Raw genomic sequence first — 6,505 nt, 5'->3', positions numbered from 1 at the left:
TGGATTTAATTTACGAATCATCGCACACACCAGTTGTCTCTCTGGGACATTTATTTCTTCGTTGCCAGAGATTTTCTTTTTGGATAGTTGTAAGAAATGATGTAGATCATCTTTTGATGTTGTCTCATCTTTTGAAGATGGCAAATCTAAATCTGATTTGTCGTCATTTTCACCATCGCAATTATCATTGTTTTCAAAATCATCCATATGTTTCTGAATACGTTCAAGGACATCTCTATTTTTCTCGAACTTGCTGCGAATATTGTCAATATGGACTTCTTTGTCCTTGAAAAGTTCTTCGATGGATTTGTTTGGGTGAGCGTGAATTTCCAGGGTCTCGTTGCGAAATGGGGTAAACAATAATCGTAAACCTCTCATCCTTTCAGTCTCTCCAAATCGATCAATACGATATCGAACGACACACTGCCTACGTCGTTTTCGTATCCGTCCTCGTTTTTGTCCTTCAACCACATGGTTGGGCTGATATGACCGGATTGCCTGTCATCTGGTATAGTTTCCAATTCTTCGACGACTTTATCTGATTTTGATCCGTGGACGTGGTCATAATCCCGAGCGAATTCTGCGAATGTCAGTTTGTTCAAACAGTCCGGACGGTTTACATAGTAATCGTAAATACTATTGAAGAACGGGATATCTTCATCTTCCATGTCAGCAATGTTCGGTCTTAGGAGACCATTCCAGTTTTTAGGTTCATTCACATTGATGAATTTGTTTGTGCGTGTATTAAAACACATCGGATGACCGAACATTCTATATAAACCTTCTGGTCTCGAGAATTCTCCACCGTTGTCTCGAGCTCTTCCTTGTGCCTTCAATTTTTCATGAGGGGCCATGCCATACTTTTTCGCCTCTTCGTCAATTTGTTTCAAGAATCTGCTGAGACCACTTTCACCCTTTGTAAGATAGCCAAGTATATAAGCCACACATGCATACTCATCTAGGATAAAAGACATGTCCATATTAGCGTGATGGATACCAAGAATGTGTGAGTTATAATTGTTGGTAAATATATCTTTACACTCTCGTTTGAAAAATACTTCAGATCCACCGCCTTTAGTCCCAACAGACGTACCAATAGCACGGTAATAGTCTTCTTCACTGAGACCAACTGCTTCTAGGAATTGGTCAAATGTAAGTTCGAACGAAGTGTTTCGTTCAGCGGTTTCTTGATCTCGCTTTTCAACGTGGCATTGTCGTATTAGATATTTTCTTATTTTCTGACAATCGGATTTCATTTTGTTCAACTGATTTCCACTTGCTTCTGGCGTTCACACAATCATAGTTTTCCTCATGGGGAATTTGGGAAATTTGAATCGACAAGCTTCGACAACTAGTTTAGGACCAGATCGTTCATGGTCATATTTACCATGTCCTTCGTTGGGCTTTTCATAATGGATGTTTTCTTGTTGCCTTTTTTGCATGTGAATGTATGGTCATGTGTCTGATAGAATTTTACCTTTTCGTGGAGAGTTTCGGATGAATCTGGTAATTGACCACTCATAAGCACATCAATGAATTAACAACCTTTTTTATTTGACTCCTCAGAACCATCGAATCGTGGATCTTTGTTACCGTTTTCATCTTCCAACGACAACAACGAATGAACGTGAAGTGCTCCTCTGTTGAAATTCAATTTGGTAGAAGTTTATCAATCAAATTCAATTCAACTCTAAATCTGGTAACTTGATAACTGGTATATTGAGTGACTTAGTAGTGTTACTGATCTGAGGCAGTCACCAGCCCTCGACTGATTTATTTGTTAATGTGTTGTGTAAAATAACTGAGGTTTCACAACCAGGAACCACCACCGATGATTGAATATTCGTTCAGTCGTCTTCCCAAATCAGGACCGTTGTATGTCGATATGATCTGAAGTGATGTTTGTCGCAGTAAAGTACCTGCATCCATTTTCTGACAGAACGAACTTTATGTGTTTACACGTTAAGTGGACAGTTTTAATAATATCCTTGCTAAATTCACTTTGAAGCACAAGCAAATTTGTATAAATCACAAGTAATGAAAGTTCATCTGCGTTATTGTGACGACTTACGAATTGAAGAAGGTAATAATAATGAAAGTTCGTCTGACGATGACTTATTGATTATAGAGTTTGATTGTTGGGTAATCAACACAGTTCATCATCAGATAAGATAGGCACATTTCATCCTGAGAAAAATAGTGAAATACGATGTGGATATAAATACGATCATAGTAACAATTCGATCGAAGTTACAACAGACAATAGATGGTGGTTATGTAGTTCTAAATGATGAGTAGAGTTTATTTATACACGTTTGTATGTTGTATCTTCAGCTCGTTTTTGTATATCTGAAAGTAGAAGAAATGAGGAAGTGTTATTAATAATTTCACGATTAAATAGCAAGTGGTGGTAGGTTTTGGCGAGTCACGGATAAGGGGAGTCGGGGAGCAAGTAATAAGTTATATTGACATAACTGCAAGATAAGACACAATCAGCACTCATTTATGTTCAACAATGTCTGGTACTTTTGCAAGTGTCGCCACCGCAACTGTTAACCAGTAATGTGTTGTTTGGCAGAAAGTCAGTTGAAAGTTGTCTTAGTATCCAGATCATTTCGGGCAGAAATCGACTGGTTTCAGTTTGAATCGCAGTGATTATCAACCTGGAGAATTTCACACTTTCTTTACAGTTGCAATTTCTAACGCTAAGCACAAATAATTAACAACAACAGAATATGTTCAGTAGTTAACCAAGACGTCATTCAACTCAAAAGAAGTCATGCATTAGAATTAGAATAGAATTAGAATGTTATACATTATTAGTATAATTCCATTTTCTTTCAAATCTTCTTCTTATTCTTTCGGCTGCTCCCGTTAGGGGTTGCCACAGCGGATCATCCGTATGATCCGCATCGTGATTTGGCACATGTTTTACACCGGATGCCCTTCCTGACGCAACTCTGGTCGCCTCTTACGACACAGGGATATGGTGCACCTGTTTTAGCAGGGGTATACACCGGCCCAGTATACTGGTACTCATTTCGCCGACCTCGGAAGGATGACAGGCTGAGTCAACCCCCTGGTGTATTAATTCAGTGGCCCAACGGGGTTTGAACTCAGAACCTTTTGGATCCCAAGCCACTGCCCTAACCAATGCGCCAACACCAGACTCTATTCCATTTTCTTTCAAATATGAATCATAATTGTCTTTCTCTGACATCACATTGTATTCCTCATACCATCAATCCATAGTCGAGGACACGGTCATGTCAATAGAGGACAGCGCGACCTGAAAAATGATTTATCAATTCATGAAATGATCAGAATGATATCAGTTTGATGCTTAAGCCATTGAAGTGGAGGCGTCAACATAACATGTTACCCGAGTGTGTAGACCAGTCAAAGACTTCTACGATATACACGTTCCATGTTGAGCGATAAAATCTGGTAAATCTGCAACGATAAAGAGAACAAATAAATCTGCAACGATAAAGAGAACAAATAACTCCGAGGAACACAAGTACAATGTAGATTTCAAATTCAAAGGTCGAAAGACGCCAACATTGAAATAAGATACAAATGAGTGCATAATATATTATGTCAGTAGTCAGTTAGCTGAACAATACCAAAAATACAGTTCGATTCAGACAACTTTTAAATTTTTACCTATAGCACTTTTTTCGGCCATTGCTCGACAATGGTTGTCATGGTGTGTGGTAGAGGTCATGGTGCGAACCTACCACTCGAGTTTCATCATAATCAAACAAGAATTGCGAAATCCTAAATGCAGTCTGCCTTTTTTCAAGACTAGTTTTTTGGCCATTGCTTGGCAATGGTGGTATCCATAACAACGGCTGTTATTGTAGGTGGTATAGATTATGACATGAACCTACCACTCGAGTTTCATCGAAATCGACCAAGAATTGCGAAATCCGAAACGTAGTTCACCTTTTTTATTTTTTTTTACCTTCGAGGGGACGCCACCGGCAAACTGGCGGGAATTGGGAAAAAAGTAAATGATGAAAGTTGTAGTACTCGAAGAGCACGACTTGCACACCAACTTTCATTCGAAACAGTTGAAACCCCGAGGAGCTCGATGCCCAATTTATTGATTTTTTTGCCATTTTCTAAGTTTGTGACCTTGTGACCTTGACCTTGGGACGAAAATGAAAAATCAAGCTCCGTGGGGCTATGCAGGTGCCATTGGGCTAACTAAATACCGAAATCCCTGCCAGATTCGACAAACCCCCTGAGAGAAGATGTAAATTGAAATCGGCTACCCCCTAAAAACACGTTTTTTTGGGCGTAGCTACGCCGAAAATGGGCGCACCACGCCCATTCTCAGGAAAACACAACTACATCATGATATAAACCTCCCACCAAAATTTTATCAGGATTGGATCAAAACCCATGGAGCAATGCTCGGGACAGACAGACAGACAGAAAGACAGACACACACCAATAACGAATATAGTGTTCACTTACTGACTCGTGAACCAATATTGTTGCGGGCCGGGGTCCAGTGGCGAGAACGACCACGAGGTGGGGGAAGTTTAGTCATCTCCCACCAGACTCCTGGAATTGTCGGCCGTCGCTCATGGATAATTCCGTGATGCGGCGGGTCGCGTAACCGACCGTGGACACTAATACCTCAACCGCGTCGCGTAGGGTCTTCCTGCCAGGTGTAATCAGTTTACCTAATTTACCACACGGTTTCGACGACCGGGGAACCACGCCCTCGGTTCGCCTTGCCCGAACCGGATCACTCTACCAATTACGGTAGAGTACCAACTACCAACTCCAGATCGGATGCAGCGGAACAGAACTGCCAAGGACATACCGGCTGGAATGAAAAGATTATCAGGGATAAAGACCCGGCTAAACTCAGATCCGAACCATGCTGGACCAATGAAGGAAATGACAAAAACCAACTGGGAACATTTCTGCAATAATTTATTTAAAATTAGGCGAGGAAAATCATGTGGTTCAGGAACAGGTTCATGGTGTGTTCTGCAGGTGACAGAAGAGAGATGCAGTGTGACAATTTTACAGCAACTTACAAAAGAGGTCACAAAGCAGACTTGTCGCGAGAATAATCGAGGGAAGATTTACAATGATCAAATAACTTTTACAGTTTTTATCCCCCGCTGCGTGGCAGAAGAAGGATATTTATCCCCCGCTGCGTGGCGGAAGGGGGATATTGTTGTCACCCGGGTCGTCCGTCCGTCCGTCCGTCCGTCCGGCTGGCTGGGCGTCAACATTTATAGCTGTGAGTGCCATAACTCATAAACTGTTTGCCATATCCATTTTAAATTTGGTTCACACATGTACCACTTGAAAAGGAAGAACGCGATTGATTTTGGGCGCGGCCGGATCCAAGATGGCCGACCGGGGCGGCCATCTTGAAAAAAATGTTTTTTGTAATAAATGGAAAACTACTTATCTGATTTCAATTCCTTTTGGTTACTGCGTTCCTCACCCCTGGGGAACTTTTTCCAACATGGTTTCGGCCCGCTCGGACATCCAATATGGCCGCCAGGCAGCCATGTTGTAAAAAATGACAGTATTGTGATTTTGGCTCTAATTTTTTTTTTAAACTTTTTGCTGTATAACTCGAAAGACATGATGACCAAATGTTGTCTTGTTTCCAATTCACCTGCCTCATAATCTGAAATATGTATGAGCTTTTTCAATGGCGGGGGATTCCCCATCTCTGATGGGTATGTTTACTTAATGGACAGGCGCCACACATTCAGGCACACACTCGGACAAAATAAACCCAGTTGAAAGGCAAAGGACTTTTGCAGTCAGGGAGGGAGGGAGCTGAGGTCGCAGTTCTTTTGGAACCTGAACGTTCCGAGGGAAGGGGTGCTCCGTGGTGCGGCACCCGACAAAGGTCGTGCAATTTGGCCCAAAGCCGCACGTGTGCAGACCGTGTCTGCGAAGGAGCCCGGGTGGAGAGCGCGGAGTCCAAGGTAGAACGGGGCAGCAGACAGGACCCGAGTGACCCCGGTCAAGGTCGGGTGTACTCGGACCAGCACAACAGATGGGCCGCCGAGGCGAGACGTGGGCAGGCACTCCGTGATCACGACCTTTCTTCTTCAACCAAGGGACCAACTCAACCTCTGAACTCAAGATTCCACCACAGAACTCCAGAACTCCAAAGAACTCAACCACTCAACTTACGACCTTCCATTCTTTGCAACCAGCCAACGAACCCAAGGACTTTCTCACTCTACTACAAGGATGGTGTCGTAACTTATAGATCCCCCTGGGCGAGGAAGGGCCTTGGCGAAGCTGACGTCACCATCTTCCCTGATTGGACAGTGCCTTCATGGGGTCCGCCCTTTCTGGGCGGGATTTCGGCTAGGCTGGGAAAGCCTGCCCATCCACACGTATTTCAGGAAGGTGGACGGTGGTACAGCTAAGATTGAATTGGAACGTTTGGGAAAGCCGAAAAGGAAATGCGGACGTGTAGATTCTGCCTCGGAAAAAACGAGCCTCC

The 6,505-nt window shown here is 42.8% G+C and overlaps 1 protein-coding gene across 6 annotated transcripts in view; it reads right to left on the bottom strand.

Annotated features, from left to right (window-relative positions):
• Nucleotides 1-1,946: 1,946 nt before the first annotated feature.
• LOC147007501 (sperm motility kinase 1-like) overlaps nt 1,947-6,505 on the bottom strand; it is a 70,524-nt gene continuing 65,965 nt past the window's right edge. For 3 of the 6 annotated variants that reach the window (XM_085867017.1, XM_085867018.1, XM_085867012.1), the window contains 2 exons: nt 3,383-3,453; nt 1,947-2,349 (listed from right to left, as the gene is read on the bottom strand). The gene's annotated coding sequence lies outside the window, so the exon portion shown is untranslated. Of the gene's footprint in view, nt 2,350-2,448; nt 2,664-3,239; nt 3,290-3,382; nt 3,454-6,505 lie in introns of those variants that run through there. The other 3 variants (XM_085867013.1, XM_085867016.1, XM_085867014.1) reach the window with 3 other exon arrangements.

Source organism: Eptatretus burgeri, unplaced genomic scaffold (assembly GCF_056783735.1).
Source record: "Eptatretus burgeri isolate ZD-2024b unplaced genomic scaffold, Ebu_testis_v1 Ebu_testis_scaffold_131, whole genome shotgun sequence".
In the NCBI taxonomy this organism is placed as follows: Eukaryota; Metazoa; Chordata; class Myxini; order Myxiniformes; family Myxinidae; genus Eptatretus; species Eptatretus burgeri.
The sequence above is the reverse complement of the archived record's forward strand: the minus strand, read 5'-3'. Positions and strand labels throughout refer to the sequence as shown.